Here is a 23,769-nt window from a genome sequence, read left to right as displayed (position 1 = left end):
CAGGCTCAAAGGGTTAAATGGCCTACTCCTGTTTCTATGTTCATATGTTTTTGAAGAACTATCGTCTAATAATTATTCTTTTTGATACTAGAGCACCAAAGCTTTACACTTATTTTAAATGAGCTAGTAGCTACATCAAAACAATGGAGAAAAGGAAGTCATATGAACTAAGCATTTATATATTAATATTACAAACAGTAACTCCTCAGCTTTTTTTAAACCAGTAAGACTCTTGGCTATCATATAGTGATACATAAACCATGCGAGGTGCAATCAACCTTAATAGGGAGATTTCCCTCTGCCTGATGGAAACTAGGCAGTATGGAAGTTAAAACCTAAACAATCCACTGCTTATCCTATTCCACTCTACAACTATTTTCAAGCTATCTGAGGTGCCCACCTGACTCAAGCAAATGCCTCATGAATTCATGCTAATCTATTGTGTAGATAGGGCTCTGAAGCTACCTTTACAGTTGACTGGAAGGAACAGTGATCATGGACAACAACTCAATGGGAATGGTCAGACCAGAAACCAAAGCTTCTCCAAGGTACACAAGAAAACTTACTTTTGTGGGGCCAGGAGGAGCAGGATTGTTCCTCCTGATTCCACTGAAACAGTTTGGGTCTTTGCCACCCAGGTCGCCTACCCTTTCCGGATTCACAAACTCTGACAAAACTTTCCCTCATCCGTCCTGTGACTTATCTTGCTGCTCACCGGGTATCCTTGGGGCCACTTACATTGTGTCCGCCTAAGAGCGGCCTTTGTGTGCCTGTTTTTAACGCATGCATGTTTTTTTCTTCATTTTGTCGATATCTGATATATTGTCCTTTAATGTACAGGGCAGCATCTATAGGGTTACATAAATGAAACCAGCAGTTCATCAGCTCCATTTAAAGGAACCCTAAGCCTCTCCTGTAAAGGCCTGCTACCCGACCCGAACCCGACAGGACCCGACACCATATGTCGGGTTTGGGTCGGGTTGGGCCGGGTCCGGGTTGGACACACACAGTACTACCTTTTGCTCTGCTGGGAGGAAAAGGGAAGTTGAGTAAGTAAGCGTCAAAATTTGAAAAGCCTGCCTGAGCTGGAAGTCTAGGACGTCAAGGAGGGAAACATGCATCCGGACTCCACAGACTCTGAGTCTGCACAGTGAGCGAGTGAACATCTCTATGATGTCATCGCGCTCATACTGCAGCTTCCTTCCATTCCATCCACCCAAAAGTGGTAAGTACAGTAAGTGCACTATGGATGTAAAACGAATGATGTCAACTGGAGAAAGTGAACATTCTGTTGGTCGGGTTGGGCTCCAGTTGGGTTGGGCTCAGGTCGGGTCGGGCGCAGGTCGGGTCGGGTGTGGGAAAAAATGGAAGGACTCAGGTCGGGTCGGACTCAGGTCCGATGTGGTTCTGTTGGGTTCGGGTCGGGTTCTTTTTTCCAGACCCGAGCAGGCCTTTACTCCTCTGTGCCTCCTGAGCAATCTGTCCACACCATCCATCCACATGATCCGCCAACTAATCACCCAGGAGTTAAAACTCCTCCCAATGTCACTGCAATTCAGAAGACTAGGTACTACAGCACTTCACCGTAGGACATGCAATTCAATAATGGTGATCAGTTTTCAGTCTGTTTCCATCATGCCACCAAACACTGACACTATGAAAATTCACTTAAAATGGAATAAAGCAGCTTCATGATCACCAGCTGTACATCATGGAAGACTAGAGTGTGTTTGTTTAAAGGAAAACAATTCTGAGCATTCAGGTGACATGTGTATAAAGGTTCACATTTTCCTGCCATGGCATCTATAGATTATAGGTTATACCTCAGCATTCTAATACAGTAAGTGGTTTGTTTTATTTTTCAATCAGATAATGGCACAGTCCATAATGCCAGATTCTGTACACCATTGTCAATGTTGCTCAGCCATTATCATAAGGACGCAGCCTTTTCGCAAGATGAAGTGGAAAGTGTTCCCTTTAATGGGTGCTTTGCACCCATTACCAATATCCAATGTTAGAATGTTCCACAATGGTGAAATGCTCCACCTAGTGGTCTGGCCTGAGAATTGATGACAGCCTGAGATTTTGCACTGGAATCTATGCAGACTATATCCTATCTTGCATTTGGTCCTACCCTATAAACTGTCATCACTCATACCCATTGGTTCCTTGCCGCCACTAATGCATCAACCTCAAAATTCTCAGCATCATCTTCATCGTCAATTCCTTCCATGGCCTTGCTCTGATCTATGCTTGCAATTTACTCCAACCCTATGTCATAGTCATGTATCCTCTGCTCTTTTCAGTCAGATTTATTGTGCATTCCCCTTCAGCCTAAAACCACCATGCCTTTGCACTCTGGAATTCCCATTCCAAACTTATATGTTTTACTACCTCTCTTCCCACCTTCAAAAGACTGCTCAAGAACTAAGCCCTACGACTATGTTTTTGGTTACCTTGCCTAATTTTTCTCCTCTACTTCCTGTTCAGTGCCAAACACTCCCTTTGTAAGTGCTGTGGACTGTTTTAAGATATGATAAGTAACTTATTGTCATTACTGTTGCATAGGCAGAAGTCTCATTACTCCTGCTTGAGAATAATCACCTGTGCCCGGTTTGATTGCGCCGTGCTTTTTAAGGATTAACTGACTTGCAACCATTGCTTTTTTTTTGATCCAGTGATAATAGGCCCATTGCAGCTGAGTTTTCTAAAACACTCTTCTGTTAGGACATTTAACTAAATAAGGCTGAAAACTGTTACAGGAGAATGCAGGGCGGTGCAGTGGCGCAGTGGTTAGCACCGCAGCCTCACAGCTCCAGGGACCTGGGTTCGATTCTGGGTACTGCCTGTGTGGAGTTTGCAAGTTCTCCCTGTGTCTGTGTGGGTTTTCTCCGGGTGCTCCGGTTTCCTGCCAAAAGACTTGCAGATTGATAGGTAAATTGGCTATTATAAATTGTCACTAGTATAGGTAGGTGGTAGGGAAATATAGGGACAGGTGGGGATGTTTGGTAAGAATATGGGATTAGTGTAGGATTGGTATAAATGGGTGGTTGATGTTCGGCACAGACTCGGTGGGCCGAAGGGCCTGTTTCAGTGCTGTATCTCTAATCTAATGAGAAACACAAAGTACTCAACAGTTTTCTGTACAAATTTTAAGGTTATATTTGTAACTTTTCAGTGAAATGTCCTAATTTACAAAAGTGCTGAAAACATAACCTGCCATGTGGCAAACATTTTAAATGTAAATATTATGACGACCTACCAATACAGGTCTCCATGCTCGGGGAGGTCACAAAGCAGAAGGTTGATAGAGATGCCTCAGAGCACCATAGTGATTTTGGAAAACAAAAACTGAAGGAAATTATATGAAAGTTAAAATATGCCCTAATGGAAGATACATCAGTATGGCTTACAATTAAATGAAATTTAAGTTTATCAAGTCAATCTACATCGAATAAGCAAAATGAATGCAATATGATATAGGCTATATGGGTGAGCATTCATTTAAAAAAAACTGTACAATTCATGTTTTTATTTTTTGATGAACAAATTCAAATGCTCACCTGTAACTGAAACTGCATTTTATTGCTTTTGTCTATGATTTATTAGGCTTGTTCAATGATCGCACTGATAGACATTATGTGAAATCTCATCTTGGTGTACAATAGGACTTACATTTTCCGAGTTTGGGTTTAGGGCACTGTAGCAGCCTAAAGGGAATTTTTAAAGCCTATCTAACAAAACATGAGTCGATAATGGGTTGATTCTCACATTAGATGCAAATAGAGGAAAAAGTAACCCAGTTCCTTGATGAGGACAAATCTCACCAATCCTCTGAGGTAAAAAAGTGAAACGAAAATAATTAATTTTCAACGAATACTGATAATGAAACTTTTAATGAACAATATGAAATAGAAATACGACCCCTAGGATAGAATCTAACCGACTGCTCTTTTATGCTATGCTTTCTTTGCTTGCAAATATGTGTTACAGCCACAGAGTAGACTCTGTTTTGTAAAATGGAATGCCCTTCAGAAAAGCACTTTACGAACCAAAATACTGTAGTCACATCAGATATCTGACCACAGAACACCAGAATTAACAATTTGATAGAGAAGCAGACAATTAATAAAAATGCAAAAGGTGACAGTTCATAAGCAAATTCTTAACTAGCTGTATGTATATTTGTAGTTTTTCATAGCAGGAATTTACAAGGAATAGTTCATGCTTTATGCTTCTGAAATCTAGTGGAAATCTTTCTTTTGACGATACAAATATGTTTGGTGGAGGGATAGCCAGTGGAAATAACTTCACCACATTCGATGAGATTTCATATCTGAAGGAAAGAACAAACTTGCATTTCTATAATGCCTTTCACAAGCTCAGGATGTTGGAAAGGGCTTGACAGCCTGTGAAAAACATTTTGTAGTGTAGTCACTATTATAATTTAGACAAAGGCAGCAGCAAATTTGCACACAGCAAGCTACATAAATAACACTGGGATAAATGACCAATTTTCTTTTTAGTTGTTCATGGGATGTGGGCATCGCTGGCTCGGTCAGCATTTATTGCCCATCCCTAAGTGCACTTGAGAAGGTGGTGGTGAGTTGCCTTCTTGAACTGCTGCAGTCAATGTTGAGTAGGTACACCCACAGTGCTGTTAGGAAGGGAATTCCAGGATTTTGACCCAGCAACTGTGAAGGAACGGTGATATAGTTCCAAGTCAGGATGGTGTGTGGCTTGCAGGGGAACTTGCAAGTAGTGATGTTCCCATGCATCTGCTGCCCTTGTCCTTCTAGGTGGCAGAGGTCACGGGTTTGGAAGATGCTGTCTAAGGAGCCTTGGTGCATTGCTGCAGTGCATCTTGTAGATGGTACACACTGCTGCCACAGTGCATTGGTGGTGGAAGGAGTAAATGTTTGTGGATAGTATGCCAATCAAGCGTACTGCTTTGTTCTGGATGACGTCGAGCTTCTTCAGTGATGTTGCAGCTGCACCCATCCAGGCAAGTGGAGAGTATTTCATCACACTCCTGACTCGTGCCTTGTAGATGGTGGACGGGCTTTGGGGAGTCAGGAGGTGAGTTTCTCGCCGCAGATTCCTAGCTTCTGACCTGCCCTTGTAGCCACGGTATTTATATAGTATTCCAGTTCAGTTTCTGGTCAATGGTATCCCCCAGGATGTTGATAATGGGGGATTCAGCAATTGTAATGCCATTGAATGCAAAGGAGAGATGGTTAGATTCTCTCTTGTTCGAGATGGTAATTGCCTGGCACTTCTGTGGCATGAATGTTACTTGCCACTTATCAGCCCAAGCCTGGATATCGTCCAGGGCTTGCTGCATTTCTACATGGACTGCTTCAGTATCTGAGGAGTCATGAATGTTGCTGAACATTGTGCAATCATCAGCGAACATCCCCACTTCTGACCTTATGATTGATGGAAGGTCATTGATGAAGCAGCTGAAGATGGTTGGGCCTAGGACGCTACCTTGAGGAACTCCTGAAGTGATGTCGTGGAGCTGAGATCATTGACCTCCAACAACGACAACCATCTTCCTTTGCCCTAGGTATGACTCAACCAGCGGAGAATTTTCCCCGATTCCCATTGACTCCAGTTTTGTTAGGGCTCCTTGATGTCACACTCAGTCAAATGCTGCCTTGATGTCAAGGGCAGTTGCTCTCACCTCATGTCTTTTGTCCATGTTTGAACCAAGGCTGTAATGAGGTCAGGAGCTGAGTGGCTCTGGTGGAACCCAAACTGAGCGTCACTGAGCAGGTTATTGCTAAGCAAGTGCTGCTTGATAGCACTGTTGACGACACCTGTCATCACTTTACTGATGATTGAGAGTCAGCTGATGGGGCGATTATTGGCCGGGTTGAACTTGTCCTGCTTTTTGTGTACAGGACATTCCTGGGCAATTTTCCACAATGCCGGGAGCTGCCAGTGTTGTAGTTGTACTGGAACAGCTTGGCTAGGGTTGCAACAAGTTGTGGAGCACAGGTCTTCAGTACTATTGCCAGAATGCTGTCAGGACCCATAGCCTTTGCAGTATCCAGTGCCTTCAGTCGTTTCTTGATATCACGCGGAGTGAATCGAATTGGCTGAAGACAGGCATCTGTGATGCTGGGGATGTCAGGAGGAGATCGAGATAGATTATCCACTTAGCACTTCCGGCTGATGATTTTTGCAAATGCTTCAGCCTTGTCTTTTGTACTGATGTGCTGGGCTCCCCCATCATTGAGAATGGGGATATTTGTGGAGCCATCTCCTCCAGTTAATTGTTTAAATGTCCACCACCATTCACGACGGGATGTGGCAGGACTGCAGAGCTTAGATCTGATCCGTTGGTTATGGGATCGCTTAGCTCTGGCCCAAAATTTGGTGTCAAAATAATGGCATGCATAATGGTGTCTCCACTACATAATTGCAAATGCCACAGCGACTAGAGAAGAGAGCAGGTGCTCAGTTAAATGTAGAATTCCAACATTTGCTGTTGGAGATGTATCATTAGCTTCACGGAAATGTCATTTCATTGTTCACCCATTCAAATGCTTTGAGTGTTGTGAAGTCGCTGTACTTGTCTGGTTGACATGAAGTAAACCTGCCACAAAAAGTTAAATCAGCCTAACTTATGTAATAGATTAGGCTCGTTGTTTACAATAGTTGCAAATGATATGGAAGAATGTACAAATGTTTGGGCTCCAGATGATTCCCTCAAGCTCAACACCAAGGGTCATTCCCTACATACTATATTTGCATAATGTCTAGTAAAGGAACATTACTTGGGGTTGAACAGAACATATGTACTTTTGTAATCTGTTCACTGGCAATGACCTAAAAACTTGCATTTATATAGTGCCTTTTACAACCTCAGGATGTCCCAAAGTGCTTTATAGACAATGAAGTGCTTTTGAACTGTAATGTAATGTAAGAAAAGTATCAGCCAATTTGTGCAGAGCAAAGCCTGACAACCAGTAATAATAATGACCAGCTAATCTAAAATTAAGGGAACATCTAGGCAATAGTGACTGTAATATAAAATAGAAACAGAAAGTGCTGGAAATACTCAGCAGGTCAGGGAGCATCTGTGGAGAGAGAAGCAGAGTTAACATTTCAGGACTATGACCTTTCATCAGAACTGGCAAAGTTTAGAAAAGAATTAGGTTTTAAGCAAGTGAAGGGTGTTTGGTGGGGAAAAGAACAACAGGGAAAGTGTGTGATAGGTCAGAGGGCAGGAGAGATTAAATAACAAAGCTGTCATGGGACAAAGGCAAAGAGCGTGTTAATGCTTGTGGTGAAAAACAAAGCATTCGTCCAGAGAGAGTGTTAATGGCAGAATAATGAGCAACTTTGTCCACATGAGAAAACAGGCACATGGTTAGAAAAGTAATATAGAATAAAATAATTTTTAAAATATATTTAAAAAAGGCCAGTCGTGTGTTGAAATTGTTGAACTTAAGTTTGAGACCGTGAGGCTGTAGAGTGCCTAATTGAAAGACCAGGTGCTGCTCCTGGAGCTTGCATTGATGTTCACTCGAACACTGCAGCCGGCCTAGGACAGAAATGTGGATACGAGAGCAGTGGGAGTGTTGAAATGACAGGCAACCGGAAGCTCGGGGTCATGCTTTTGGACTGAGTGGAGGTGTTCTGCAAACCGATCACCCAATCTGTGTTTGGTCTCCCCAATGTAGAGGCGACTGCATTGTGAGCAGTGAATACTGTATACTAAACTGAAGGAAGTACAAGTAAATCGCTGCTTCACCTGGAAGGAATGTTTGGGGCCTTGGATGGTGACCGTAATATCATATAGTTTAGGATAATAATTGAAAAGAACATAAGCAATGACAAATATCAGAGTATAAATTGGAGAAAAACTGATTTTTAGGGGTTGGTAATAGAATTTAAGAAAATACAATGGACAACAATATTGGCAAACAATGTTATAGAACAGCAATGGGAACCATTTAAACTGCATTCAAAATAGCCCAGGATAAAATATATTCTGCTAAAAAAAACTTAACACTAAGAAGACACCATGTAAAATAAATGTATAAGGGAAAAATTGAGGGTAAAGAAAGAGACATACAAGCATGTATTTTAACCTGGTGGTGAGTGTTTTCTGTGTGTGTCTGTGTGTGTGTGTGTGTGGTGTGTATGTTCGTTGGGTTGTGGTCTATTTTGAGGTCAGGTAACCCAGAAAAATGGGTTTCCCAATTGTCCTGCAGAACTTAACTACAGGGTGGTTAAGTGTGTTTCCCATCCAGAGACGGCTGATTGACAGGCTGGAGACCTTTTGGGTGGGAAGCCTTCTTCACAGGGCCGATGGCTATGAGAGCAGGCAGGTGGGGTAGTGAGAGAGATCGCAACAGGGGTTCTGAATCACAGAGCTGTCTGGATCGTGGGGGTGGGGGGAGTGCTGGTCATGGGGTTGGGCGATCGTGGGGAGGTCTGGATCACATGGGGTGTTCAGATCTGAGGGGGTTCTGGATCATGGGGGTGGTCCGTATTGTGGGTGGGGTGGGGGGAATGTAGAAGGGGTTCCAGGTTGTGGTGGGGTGGGAGGTTTACAGGGTAGATAGTTAGGCCTTGGGGTAGCACTGCTGCTGCTCCTGCCCACAAACAGTTCTGTAAAGGCACTTGCATCTCTCACCTCCTTTTAAGCTGCCAGGTTTCCCGAAGCCTGGGAAACTTGGCCGTCTGTGGTTAAAAATATAATGACTATATAATGAAGGCACCCCAATATAATATTAAAATAACCAACCCGCTTCATGCAAGGGATTGATTGCCTCCATCTCATTCTGCCTCTGTTAGAATAGAAAGTGGGCAGGTCTTTTGCTTTTTAACCTCTGGCCTGACCCAACTCATCCATTTTCAGAGTTGAAATTCAGCCCCACACTAAGTATGTGGACAGCAGGGGAATATGGAGTACCAGTACACAAATCACTACAAGTGCTATGCAGGTAAGTAACATAAGGACATAGCAACATAGGAAATAGGAGCAGGAGTAGGCCATTCAGCCCATGGAGCCTGCTCTGCCATACAAATAGATTATGGCTGATCATCTACCTCTGTGCCATTTTTCCCCACTAACCCTATATCCCTTATTGTCTTTAGTATCAGAAATCTATTGACTTCTGTCTTGGACATGCTCAATGATTGAGCTTCCACAGCCCTCTGGGGTAGAGAATTCCAAAGATTCACCACCCTCTGAATAAAGAAATTCCTCCTCATCTCAGTCTTAAATGGCCTGCCCCTTATTCTGAGACTCTGTCTCCTGGTTCTAGACTCACCAGCCAGCGGAAACATCCTATCCATATTCACCCTGTCACGCTCTGTAAGAATTTTGTAAGTTTCAATGAGATTACCTCTCATTCTTTGAAACTCTAGAGAATACAGGCCCAGTTTCTGCAATATCTCCTTGTAAGACAATCCTGCCATCCCAGGGATTAGTCTGTTTAGTTTAGAGATACAGCACTGAAACAGGCCCTTCGGCCCACCGAGTCCGTGCCGCCCATCAACCACCCATTTATACTAATCCTACACTAACCCCATATACCTACCACATCCCCACCTGTCCAATTTACCTATAAACCTGCAAGTCTTTTTGGCTTGTGGGAGGAAACCGGAGCACCCGGAGAAAACCCATGCAGACACAGGGAGAACTTGCAAACTCCACACAGCCAGTACCCAGAATTGAACCCGGGTCGCTGGAGCTGTGAGGCTGCGGTGCTAACCACTGCGCCTACGTTGCACCTACGTTGCACTCCTTCTATGGCAAGTATATCCTTCCTTAGATAAGGGGACCAAAACTGTGCACAATACTCCAGATGCAATCTCACCTAGGCTTTTTACAATTGCAGCAAGATATCTTCATTCCTTTACTTAAATCTCCTTGCAATGAAGGCCAACAAATAAGGGTGTAACAAAAGCAAACCTAGTACTAGGGTTTATTTCTAGAGGGATAGAATTGAAAAGTAGAAAAGTCATGTTACACTTGTGTCGAACCTTGGTTAGACCACACTTGAGGCTGAATTTTATGGACTCCCCAGAGAACGTCTAGGAGTTGGGGTGGTGGGGGAATAGAATTGCGATGGAAGGCAGGGGGCGGACAGCCTGTCGCCTTCCTATCACAATGCAATTTTATCTGGGGTGTGATTGGCCAAAGTTGGCCTTCCGACCCAGAGGCCACTTGAGGTCCTTAAGAGCCCTAATAACAGCCACTTAAGGGCCTCTTTCTCCCACCGCTGGCGTTAAGGCAGCAGTGGTGGTGGGGTGGGGCTTCTGCTGCACGAGCAGGTTCCTGTGAAATGAGGTGACCTCCCTCTTGGCTTGGGGATGGTGCTCCTCCTCCATGAGCAATCCATGGCCCATGGAAGGCCCTCACCATCAAACAAACCAGCTCCCTGGAACCGCCTCCCCCTGTAGTCAATGCCCACTCTCCCCACCACATCCCCGGAACTTGCTGGAGCTTGCTGGACTGGTCCCAGCGACCCTGCCTCACTTACCTGAAGTCTGGGTCTCCAGCGCTGGGCCTGGGTCCAAGGTATCTGCAGTACCAGCAGTGGCCACCACTCCTGGTGGCATTGCTGATACTACTGAGCTGCTGGCCCACTGATTGGCTGGCAGCTCTTGGAGGTGGGATCCCCATCTTTAAAGGGATGGGGATCCCAGCACCCGGCATTTAATTGGCCTGGCACCATACAATCATGCTGGGGGGGCTCCAAATGACTGGAACAGGATTCCCCCGCCTTTTCGGCCCGGCACCGGAAGCCCTGCTGTCAGCACAAAATTCAGCCCTTGGAGTGCTATGTACAGTTTTGGTCACTCAATTATAAAAAGGAAGCACTGGAGAGGGTGCAAAAAGATTTACAAGGATGATACCAGAACTGCAAGATTATATCTAACAGTAACGGATGAACAACCTGGGTCTCTTTTCTCTTTACAAGAGAAGACTGAGAGGTGACCTAATAGAAATCTTTAAAATTATGAAAGGTTTTGATAGAGTACGGACAGAGAGAATGGTCGGAATTTTACCAGCAAGCTGTGGGTCCCGATGTTGGGACCAAGTGTGCATCCCGAGCCTGTGCCAATGGGCAACGGGACCGCAGAGGTTATTTTATCTGAAAGATGGCACCTCCAGTAGTGCAGCACTCCTTCAGTAGAGCACTGAAATGTCAGCCTAGATTATGTGCTAAAGTCCCTGGAGTGGGAATTTAACTCACAACCTCTGACTCTGAGGTGAGAGTGCTGCCACTGAGCCAAGGCTGACACTGTCTAGTTAGTACTATAACACTCAGTATCTGTAAAATTTCCAAAAGATATCACCCACAACAGTCTGACTCAAGTGAGAATGCTATCACTGAGCCAAACCTGATACCTGTGTTCTTATTGCTGTCATGAGGCTTTTTCCTGATTTCGCCACTATGAAGTGACTCGAGACATTTTTCTACATTAAAGGCTTTATGCAAAAGCCAGCTATTGTAGGCAGTGGGCCTAAAAATCTGTGAGTCATCTATCCTGAAGAACTGGCAGTGGCCGAATTGCCTCCTTCTGTGCCTTGTCTTTCTATGATTCTCTATGATTCTGTGCACCCATCAGCCACCACCACTGATCCTACCAAAGAATGTGGGTCAGAGCAGTTACCCTATTGAGATAAACCAGGCAGGAAGGAAAGAAAAACGTTTCAGCTTCCTCTGGGCAGATGCTGTCTCTGCTCCAGCTTGCTGAAAAAAATCTTGATTTTAAAAAAATCTTAAAATGTCCAGACCATGACCTGGATTTCCAGGAGGCTAGTACATCTCCACCTTTCTCAGCATCTGGTCCACCAATATTCTGCCAGGTTGGGCATGGGGAAACCCCTGGCCTGGAAGGCTACTCACCTGGCCATGCTTTCCCTGATGTTGGTGCCCTTTTTTGGAGAGGGCGGAGCCTCTGCCCTTTACAAAGTCCCTCAGAAACCAGTGAGGTAGACCGGGTCTTGGCATATCTGGATCCTGGCCTAATTTCTGGCCCTTTCACTGCACTCCCACCAAACTATGGGAAGGGTACCTTGGGAGAACGACAGCGTTGTGGCTCCATGTCCCTTTTGCTGCATAAACATTTATTTTTAAAGGTCATGTGTGAGGGTTCAAAACTGAGTCAAAAAATATTTTAAAATGTCTTCAAACCCCTGAATACGCGGGATACTGCATTTACATTTCAAACTGCAGACAATCTCTTAGTATTTACACTCACCTCCAGCCTGACACAGTTCATGCACTGGATGGTATTAGATTACTAACCCAACACATGAGCTGTGGTTTTCCTTGAGGCAGAAAGTGACTGGGTCTTTGAATCAGTCTGTTTCCCCCAGTTGGATTCAAATCACATTGATTTGCAGCCCACTTTAAACAAGTATCAGGAGGTGGGAGGTTGAACTCCGAACAGAGGCATGACTTAAATAAGTCGGCAACATACACACAGCAAACCAGGAGCAAATCCACAGGAAATGGAGATGTGCAGTGATAGTATGTGAAATCTTTCATTTTGTTATCAGATGCTATTTAACCACAAAAGCCTGATGAACTTGCACATCCATTGATATTAAAGTAAGATTCCAAAAGGATTTTTTTCTGTAGAAATATTGGGTAGGGCAACAACATTATTCAGATTTGCCCCTGCTCTCTGCAGTTGGTAAAAGAGAACCTTTGTTACTCAGCAGCACATGTCAATTGGACTTTAGTTGAAAGAGGCACTACCCTCCTGAGAAACTGCTCAACAATGTTTTTTCTGAAGACTCAACAGAAATGTGTTTAATTTTCATGACATGATACGCACATGGCACAATGATGCATTATATTTAATGTGTACCTCTGCATTGTATATATGCCTGCAACTGAAAGAAAAGTTTGGTAAATATTCTCTTTAAAAAGATGATTCCACATTAATACTTAATTAGCACCTATTCCAAAGGATGCTGTGAGCAACAGGGAACTTTAAAACTGCACTGGGTTGATAGTGTTAGATGAGAACCAAGGGGGTTACTGAGGTGAAAGTATCATAAGCCAACACTCTCTCAATACTCATTAGTCGCTGACCTTTTTGATGCTAATACTAAAAGTTTTAAATCTCCGAAAGGTTCAGTGCTTTTATAATTTTTGTTCAAACACTGAAGGAAGAATTGACTTATGTGTATATTATAGAATTCAACATTGTCACAATTTAAATACTTGCAAGTGTTCCCAAAACTACAATATCTTGCAGTGTTAATGGTATTACAATAAAGCATTTGTTGTAGTGGAAGGTTGGCTTTGCCATTTTGATACTGAAGTCACGGTGCTAAAGGGCAAATGTCACAAACTAATATGGGAGAAGCAGGAAATGTCATGGGAAAAGTACATCGAGAAAGTGTACACAAATATATAAATGCCGAGAACATGCATTGTTTTTAAAATGTCTGTTATTTTTTCATGTGTGTTCCATTGCTCCGGGAAGATTGACAGCAAATTAAGGAACAGTCTAAGCCATTTTCTCTCAAGATGACAAGTCACAGAAGTCGAGTTTTTCATAATTCCTCACTATCAGAATCATGTGGGAACATTTCCACATATTATGGGCCAGCCTCAAGTGAAAATGATTTTCTAATGAACATAAAATGAATGATAGTGTTAGTAGTTTGAGAGTCACATTCAACAATAAATCACTAATGGAACTAAGGCCTAATTCAAAATCTGTAGCTTTTCTGAAATTGGAAGTGATAGACCTTAATGCAAGAATCTGAGGGAAGATTTCCTTGACCCCGCATGTTATCATTTGTTTTAAATGTGTTCTTTATAAATGGGTTACAAAATTTGCTGTATACAGTGTGCAGCGAGAATCTTCCTCCCTGGTAAGCAGAAGCTATGGAGAGATCACAATTCTAGGTTGAGTTACGTCAGGAGTGAAATGGTTAAGGGAGAGCTAGTCTTCTGCTGCTGAGCAATCTTCATTTTACCCTTAGTGACGAGAACAATTAATTTTCATTCATACACTCGATGTAGAATCAGAGCAAGCTATCAGTAGCTTCATTAGTGATGAGAATGTCAAGTAAAATATCTTTTCAAATCTCATCTGACAATAAAACAGCACAGTGTGCACATAGCTTATTCACCCTGCCTATACATCCATGCCTATGCTTTATTTGGCAGTTGTCCAATGACTTTTAAATGCTCATACACAAACTGATTCTAATACTTTTGTGGTGGAATAAATTTCACATCATTTTAGTGGGAAATGAATTGGTTATATCTGTCTCAGTAATTCTAATCGAGAAACTATCCCAGTGGACATGAGCCTATCATTCCACCGAGGCTGCTCTTACAGCCATTGTACATCCGGTGGCAGTGCAGGCTAAATGTTGCAATCAGCCCCATAATTTGTGAGCAGACATCCTACGCATTATGTACTGAGGTTTTAGTCAATGCTTATATTAATATTCAATTATTCAATTATTTATATTTAATGGCATGAATAATATAAAAGAAACCAGAGTGCTGTCACTTCTCTTTTGGAAAGAACAATCAGCAAGTAAGCTATGAGACCGCAAAAGCCAGGACGATTTCATTTCCATATACATAAATGCACAGAATTACAACCTTGATGCAAATCCCATTCAGTGTCCCCTGTTGTTGATGATCTATGCATTCCTTTTTAGTAAGATGGACTATAAAACAGAATATACACATAAGCACTCATGTATGTCCACTGTTGCTGTATATAAAAGCAGCTTTTGCTGAACAGCATGGGATGCTACCTACAAGGGACTGGAGAGAACCTTTGGGTTGTGAATTACCGACTTCAGTTAAAATTACTTTTGAAAGCACTGGAAAAGTAAACACAAATAACCAATAGAATCGTGAAGTTGGAGTTTTGATTTGCAGTGTCTTCAGGTAGTAAAAACCATTCAAAAATGCATTCATCTCCCAAAAGAGACATATATTAAAGGCAACACTGCTACTCCAGTATTGCTTACTATATTTGATTTCAAATAGAGCGCAATTACAAGAAATACATTTTGTTGTTCGGTTTTGTTTAATATCATTGTTTAATGACACCCTTGGACTGAATCACTAAATGTGATCTCTGCTGAAGAGGTGTCACATGTGAGGAAATAGCTTTCACTCCTGCCTGCTAATTGATGTCAGTCTTTGTAAAAGAGCTGAAAAAATCTTCCTCTTAGAACATTAACTGTAAAATGCAGAGTATAACAAAACAAATAATAATTACAGTCTGGGGGCAACAAGGGAACTTGTTGATGTTTTATAGTAAGGAAAGAGCCAGATTGTAAAAGCTGAATCATTTTTGAAGTTTTCAACATTCATTTCGGCAGCCCTGAGTTGGTCGCACAAAAGCTGCACTCAAAGAGAGGGCAGGTCAGAGAATATAGCATTGTAACCCTCCTCATTGGTTGCAGAAAAATCACTGAATTTACCCTCTAGTTGGTAAGATGTAATAAACAACTTAAAATTGATTAGGAATAGGACAATTTATATGCTGGCTTATGAGTAGAAATGTCCATGATGTCTATTGTATGACACATCTGACACATTCACATTAATATATGTTTCGCACTCCTGTGCGATTCAAGACACGATTTGTAAATGTGACTTTGTTGTCCACCAAGTCAACCTTTGGCAATCATTGTGCAAGTTGTATGTCAAAATGCAATGTCTGCACTTAAGGCTTACGGAATACATATATCACAAACCAGAATAATCTGTTGACTGGAAATGTGATTAACCATGCATGGTCTTTATAAGGGGTGGCTAAGAAAACAAATACATTTTAACAAAGGCTTACCAAATCTGCTAAAACAGGGAGAAAAGAAATTCAGACAAACACATAAATTGCTGATATGCTTGTATCTCACGGTGTAATTTCAAGATCAAAATCTATTTAACATACTGGATTTGGTGGGTTAATTTCCTCCTTGCAGGGGTTGCATTAAAACAGAGCAGAGATACAGCCACTTACACTGATTCACTATTGTTAAGAAGGTTGATTCTGCAGCTGATCCAGTTATTTTAATTTTCCCTCACTATTTTCTCCCCTGCCTCCTTTCCTGAAGCCATTTAATCCCTGCTGAGGGACAGTTCCATGGGTAATCAGTTTTCTCTCTTGTACTTCCCTCATTATTCTTGTGTCAATAGTGAGTGCCACCAGACTGTTTTACCAAGGGGACCATCACACCAACCCTACCCCGGACCTCACCCAAATATCGAGATATGCTCACCTTTAGCAGGGATTGCTGGAGAGTGATGAGGATTAAGATTTTTCCGTCCCCATGGGCAATTGCAGTGCCCCTTGTGAGTTCAGCTAACTTACCACAAAGGATTCAAACCCAGGACGTAAGTACTCCACATGGCTTTGCTAATCACTGGAAACCTTTGCTGGGCCATTGGAAGAGCCTACATCTGTTTTTAATAATGATGTTATTTTAAATATTTTCATTTGTCCAACTCTCCAAAACTCACATAAAAGAAATTTACAGAGTTATCTCTTGTCTAATTTTTCTTCAAGATCTAATTCAACTTGGAAAACCGGAAATAGTTATTGCACTTCACTGTTCAGTACTTAGAAAAAGATCACGAGCAAACCTTTTGATACCTCTAAGTGATAGGTCTAGATCCAAAATATAATTCAAGGGAAGGTTCAGGAAATGCAGAAAATGTACATATTTATGATGTGTGGAAGATGGGACTATTAAAATCAAAAGCTGAAACACTGTCCTGTGTCTTATGAATCCAATTAATCACATTTGCTGTAATAATCGGTTGGGCTCCTATCTGTAAACATCAGTGCAAACGTCAAAATACTAAATACTGGTCAGTACTCATGGGCGTTATCAGTCTGCTTTATCTATAATATAAAAATCAGAGAAGTTCTGATTACTTTAGGATGTCAAACAATGGAACAGTAAAGAAAATAAGTTTTGTTCAGCTTCTATGATCGGTTTGCTTCAAAAGCAAAGCATAATAAACAATTAAATTCCAAATAACATAGGAAAGTATTCTTGGTAAATGATGCTTAACAGGATAGCTTTTAAAAGGTCTTGTGCTTGTTGATGTAACTGAGGTACAAATTTGAAATTGTCTTTTCTTTTTGTTAAATAGCAGGCATTTTTGTAAATTATTGATCTTGAAATAAATATTAAAATATGGACAAGCAGAACCGATGAATTAATCCTATGAATATTAAACTCACCTTTCACCCTTCCATCTCCTGGCAGTACATTGCAGACACAAATGTGTTTTCCATTCTCTGACACAAACACAACATTCTGTAATGTAATGATAAACACGATGAAGAAGAATACGGTTAAATAGTTACAAATCATAAATGGAAGATAGATTTTTGGAAAAAGCTTAAAAACCCTCACAATCTCCAAAGTTGTGTTAGACCACAACTTGTTAAATGGCAAGAACATTTTTTTTTTATGGAATAACATGAAGGTATTTGAAAATCATTTAAGATTTTCCTCGGTATAATGCTTTGAAATATTTTGCTTTGTATTTTGTTGCAATTTGTTTTATGACAAAAAGATTAGAAAATCTGGACAAAAATACTTGTACCCAGAAATGTAATAGAATTCATTTGTGTTTTAAAAAGCTAAGGTGCAATGCTAACATGCCATACTGAAGACAAGGAAAGTATTGAATTCACACCACTATGAGTTTCTAGAACATACTAAAGACACTGCCACTACATTTAGTTTCAAAATCTGTTCCACTCCTGCACAATATACAAATTCAAAAATAAAAAAAACAAATACACAAATCATCCCAAAAGAATAAACCACATAATTGACTTGAATTTTGTTTTGTTTAGTTTAGTAGCTCCATGTATTGAAACAAACAATTGTAAAACAGAATTATTTAAATTGGTACAGCTTGTAAAAAGCTTGTTAAGCTATGTAAAAAATGTTAACGTTCCCATTAGAAAATTAAATTTTTGTTGTTGTTGCATCTTGCTAGACCAAGGGTTGTTATTATTACTTTCCCCCCTCTCTGCCCTGTCTCAAAGTGCCATCATTGAATTCTTGGCAATTAGTGTAATTGAAATTTATCGACAGAGAAAAGGGCTGCTGAAATTTCATTGTTCTGAGCACAGGATACATATGCTTTCTGAGCAGCACCATCGCTGTGTCAGACAGCTAATACCCTGTTCAATTATATCAATAGCCGAATGGCTGCAGCAAGTCCTATGGGGGTATGCATGTTACTCAGTGATAAGAGCAGAGTGGAACAGTATCCCTCGGCCTTCCATAGAGAGAGAGATGCAAATTAAACAGTTATTTGTCTACTGTGTAAAATTAATATAATTGCCTTCTTGAAAAAGCTTTGACCACAGTTCACTTATTTGACCCACCTGAATCCATGAAGACAGGGGCTGAGCTCTTTCCATCATTTAATCAAAAAGATTGGGGGCTAGCGAGCAGTAATTGAATTGTTCAGTGAAATTATGTACATTCATTTCATCTGTATGAGTTTCTGAAAAGCATCCTGGGAAAAAAAAAGTCAAACTGCTCCAGTTGCATGAGAGAGCAGTGTTTCAGTTGCAGATGAATTAATTTTATTTTAGGCTAGGTAAGTAGGCACTGTGGTCAAAGAAGAACTGTTACAGATCAATTTTCCAGGCATTTGCAGGTTTTAATTTTCTGGCATATTGTTTATTATTAAATGGGGAAAATTCCCTTGATCATTATTATTGTCTGTTTTTTAGAACATCATTATAATACTGAAAGGAATATACAAACCCAGCTACAAAATGTAAATTAATTTAGATTTAAGCAGCTGGGCTGATGTGTTCCTTGACAGATTTCAACATTTAAAATGTTTTTGTACAGATATTAAAATGTAGCATATCTTTTTTTGTTGACTGTGTGGATGTCCCAAAAAATCATATTTATAATACGAAAAGATGTGATGAAAATATGTTTCCAGTTTTTTATATATAATTTCTCCATTTGATCATTCCTCTTGCCACGTACTGTCATCTTTCTTTGAACAGAAGATGAGGCTGAGATTTTCCGGGATCTTTGAGGTCAGGGTCTGAGGCAGGAAGGCTGACTAAATGGCATGGGAAGATGTTGGGTGGCATGCCCAATGCCTTTCTGGCCCCATGCCATTTTGCCAGCAGTGGGAAAGGTGGAAGACAGCCCACCCACACAGAGCCCAATTGAGCCACTTAAGTGGCCAACTGAGGGCCTCTTCCCTCCTCTGCTACATTTTACCAGCGACGGGGTGGGCCCTCCACTGCATGATGAGCCCGCTAGGTAAACCCTGTCGGCCTCCCAGTGGGCTCTGGGGGTGGGAGCCTCCCTTTTTTGGGAACTCTTTGGCCTACAATTGGGCCTCCCGGTGGCAATGACCACCCCCACGGCTGCCCTCAGGGACCCCACCTCGCCCATGGCTGCTCCCCAGACCCTACTCCCCTGGTTGTGAGGGCACACGTCCATCGCTGAGTCCTCTTCCTCCACATGCAGCCCCAGCAGTGGCCCCACTCCCAGTGGCGTATCTGAAGCTGATGAGCTGCTGGTCCTCTGACTGGGGCGGCAGCTCTTGGGGTCAGCCCACCATCCTTAATTGGATGGCAGGCCTGGTGGCAGCCACTCAATTGGCTGCCACCTGTAAAATGTAGTCCTGGATCCCACCACCCGCTGAAGCAGGGGCACAGCCTGCCTCCAGCCCCAGCGGAGGGAACCCTGCTGCATCAGAAAAATCCAGGCCAAGGTGAACCATTTCACAGTCTTGTTTGCATATCACATAAGCAAGGCATGATTCTGCACATAGGCTCTGGGCCTAATAGCATTTCCATTATCTCATCCTATGATGGAATGTACTGCTACCTTGTGGATCTCTAGATAGCAACTTGGTCAAAGAACAAAATCACAGAATTGCTACAGTGCAGAACAAAGCCATTCAGCCCATCATGTTCGCACCAGCTCTCCAAATGAGCATTTCACCGAGTGCCATTCCCCTGCCTTCTCCCCATAACCCTGCACATTCTTCCTTTTCAGATAACAGTCTAATTCCCTCTTGCATGCCTTGATTGAACCTGCCTCCACCACACTTCTAGGCATTCCAGACCTTAACCAATCACATCTGAAAAGGTTTTTCCTCATAACAATAATAAACATTTAATCTGAGGAATCAATTTGATTGATATTTGAAACTAGCTCCTCCCTTTGAGATCTCTCGTGCTTTAGTGTTGAACCACACTCTCAGCTCTTACTTGTCTTGTAAATAAAGATATTGAACTGGATCGGTAGGATACCAGTGGTGAATAAGTCAAAATCAGGCAGTGAGGACACCTGGGTACTCGTACTTCATATTAAACTGTCACCAATTTTAAATAATTAGCTCTCCAAAATTATGCTTGATACACGTCACCTATTCCTTCAAGCTCTTACAATTATCTGAGGCTTTTTTGTTTTAAACTAAACAAAGTGGATGAGATTCTCCTCTTTGGGGCAGAATAATGGTGGTATTGGGACTTCTACCCACCCATTCAATCCTAGCCCAACCTTGAGCCATTCCCTAAGTCAGGATGGAGCCGCCCTTTCTCCCTTTTACCTGAACTGCAGGCTGCTGCGCCTTCCAAGCTGGAGGTCCACCCACTGGCCACCTTAATTGGATAGAGAGCCCGCCTTCTGGCCACGAATTGTCCAATTTGGGGAAAATCACTGCCAGGTGAATGTTTTCTACACAGTGTGGGGTCCTGACCCCCATTTGACCCCAATGTTGGGTTTCTGACCGAAAGTCCTGTCCTTTGACTCAGGTCTTGGTGATATTGCTGCCTCCATTTGGGGATGTACCACTTGGGGAGTGGGGAGTTGCAAGCACATTGCCACAGCTTAAAGGGCCAGGCAACATCCAGAGCTGTGAACATAGAGTTGCCTCCTATTGTATAAATTTCCCACAACATTTTGTTCTTAACAATATTGGAAAGAAAGGAAAAAAAACAATGTGCCTTTCATATAAATGTAAATGTAGGGGGCATGATCAAGAGGTTTGCGGACGACACGAAGACTGACAGTGTGGTAGATAATGAGCAGGATAGCTGTAGGCTGCAGGCAGATATTGATGGTCTGGTCAGATGGGCAGAAAAGTGGTAAATGGAATTCAACTTGGAGAAGGTGAGGTGATGCATTTGGGGAGCTCAAACAAGGCAAAGGAATACAAGATTAATGGGAAAATACTGAGAAGTGTAGAGGAAGTAAGGGACCTTGGTGTGAATGTCCACAGATCCCTGAAGATAGCAGAACAGGTCGATAACGTGGTTAAGAAAACATATTAAATCCTTTCCTTTATTAGCCGAGGTATAGAATACAAGAGCAGGGAGGTTATGCTGGGTCTATAAAATTCATTGGTTAAGCCACAACTTGAGTACTGCATGCAATTCTGGCCACCTCATTACAGAAAGAATGTAATTGCACTAGAGAGAGTACAGAGGAGATTTACGAGGATGTTGCCAGGACTGGCAAAATGCAGCTATGAGGAAAGATTGGATCGGCTGGTGTTGTTCTCCTCGGAACAGAGAAGGCGGAGGGGAGATCTGATTGATATGTACAAAATTTTGAGGGGCCTGGATAGAGTGGAGTTGAAGGGTCTATTCACCTTAGCAGATAGGTCAGTGATGAGGGGGCATAGATTTAAAGTGATTTGTAGAAAAATTAGAGGGGAGATGAGGAAAGACCTTTTCACCCAGAGGATGGTGATGGTCTGGAACTCACTGCCTGAAAGGGTAGTTGAGGCAGAGACCCTCAACTCATTCAAAAGGAGTCTGCATATGCACCTCAAGTGCCGTAATCTGCAGGGCTATGGACCAAATGCTGGAAGGGGGGATTAGAATAGGTGGATCGTTTTTCAGCCAGCACTGATATGATGGGCCAAGTGGCCTCTTTCTGTGCTTTAAACTTTCAATTCTATGATTCTATATCTTTCATGGCCAATTACCCTTCAAGGGTAATCACTTCTATATTGTAGGAAACACAGCATCACTTTGCACACAGCAAGGTCCCACAGACAGCAATGTGATAATAACCAGCTAATCTGTTTTCTGATGGTGGTTAAGAGATAAATGTTGGCTAGGACACCAAGAAGAACTCCCCTGCTTTTCTTTGACCAGTGCCATGAGATCTTTTATTTCTAACTGAGAGGATGGACAGGCCTCAGTTTCATGTCTTATCTGAAAGATAGCACCTCCAACTGTCTAACTCAGAGGTCAGATTGCTACCACTGAGCCAAAGCTGACTCCTTGTGGAGAAGGCTGACAAGGATGCCAGTATTATACTAGTGTAACTATGGCCAATGTTATTCATGCAGTAATGATGGGAAATGTAAGATATGACATCATATGGCCATTAACACCTCATTTAAATATGTCCACCCATATTTGGGTGAGTACTTCCTGTGTCCAGCAGTAGAACCATTGGAAGATTGGGGAGGCTATACAAATGGGCAGAGATTCAGCATGATGTGTCCCTGCCCAATATTTCACTCCGCCTACTCCAGTCCCAATTAGAAAACCCACAAAGTAACAGAAAAAAATTGTACCTCATGTGTAGCAATATTGCAGCAGAGTTTGCGATGATTTCTTTTGTTTGGTATTTCTAGCAATGTCACAAACATGTTCTTTCAGAAATAATTACTGTTACTGCATGTGAAGTGGTTCCGGGACTTCAGAAACAGATTGACGATATTGGATGAAATCCTTTCCATGGGAATACCTAACCTCATGGCTTTTGAATTATGGCTCACTCTTAAATGGCAAAATTACTGCAGGTAAAACTACCTGGATTGCACTAATGAAATTGCAGCCAGTATTTTCCTCATTCATGAAAATTTACTTAAAGAAAATAAAACTAGAAAGCCTGTGCAGTCGATTAAACCCACTTCTTCCAGTTGGCTATGTATGACCTTTTTATATCATCATGGACTTTCCTGAATTTATTTAATCTTTTGAGACGGAACAAATAATCAAAGTTAAAACCTTTGGAAAGAGAAAACTGAAATTTCTCTCAGAAGCAGCTGAGTGAAAACCACAGTTTATCAGTCTAACATTAATAAACATTATATTCAATCCTGACCAATGACATTGCATGGATGAGGTGGGTGGCATTACTCCTCCCCTCCCTTTCCCAAGCCTGCCTTGTTACCCTGATGATGAGTCAGTGCTGTGGAGGAGACTTTGGATATACTCAGCTGCACTTTCTAGCTGCAGTCAGTCTTTTTTTCTCTCCATAGGCATTATTCTGAGCTATCTTTAGCCTTAGTGAGTCAATAGTACTTAGGGCAGATGATTAGTCTCCTCTTAAGTCAATTGGGTTAGCTTTGCTTCTTCTTCGCTGTCATATTGAGCTTATATGAGTTAGGACCATCAACTGCCAAAATCAGGAGGGCAGAACATTATTTCCCAAAGCTCTGTTAAGTTAGATCGGGCCCTTGCCTTATTAGTATCCAAGGGTACTATTTCCCTAAGGCAGTGCAGTCAGTTGTTAGTGGCCCCTGGCTTTCAGGGGACAGAGTCACTCCCTGAAACACCTTTGTTAGTTCAGGAGTTTGTCATGCACCTTATCCATTTTGGCGAAAGATTGACAGGTTATAAACAGCTGACATTCTAGTTCTAAACTGACATACAGGTTCATACCTGAATAATTATATCCACCACAGAGGCAAATCTCATACTTGACCAGATTCAGATTTTTACCCTCTTATTGCTAGTTTCTGCTTAAGTTCATGAGCTTCT

The sequence above is a fragment of the Heterodontus francisci genome, chromosome 2 (assembly GCF_036365525.1).
Source record: "Heterodontus francisci isolate sHetFra1 chromosome 2, sHetFra1.hap1, whole genome shotgun sequence".
NCBI lineage: Eukaryota > Metazoa > Chordata > Chondrichthyes > Heterodontiformes > Heterodontidae > Heterodontus > Heterodontus francisci.
Note: the sequence above shows the minus strand (reverse complement) of the source record.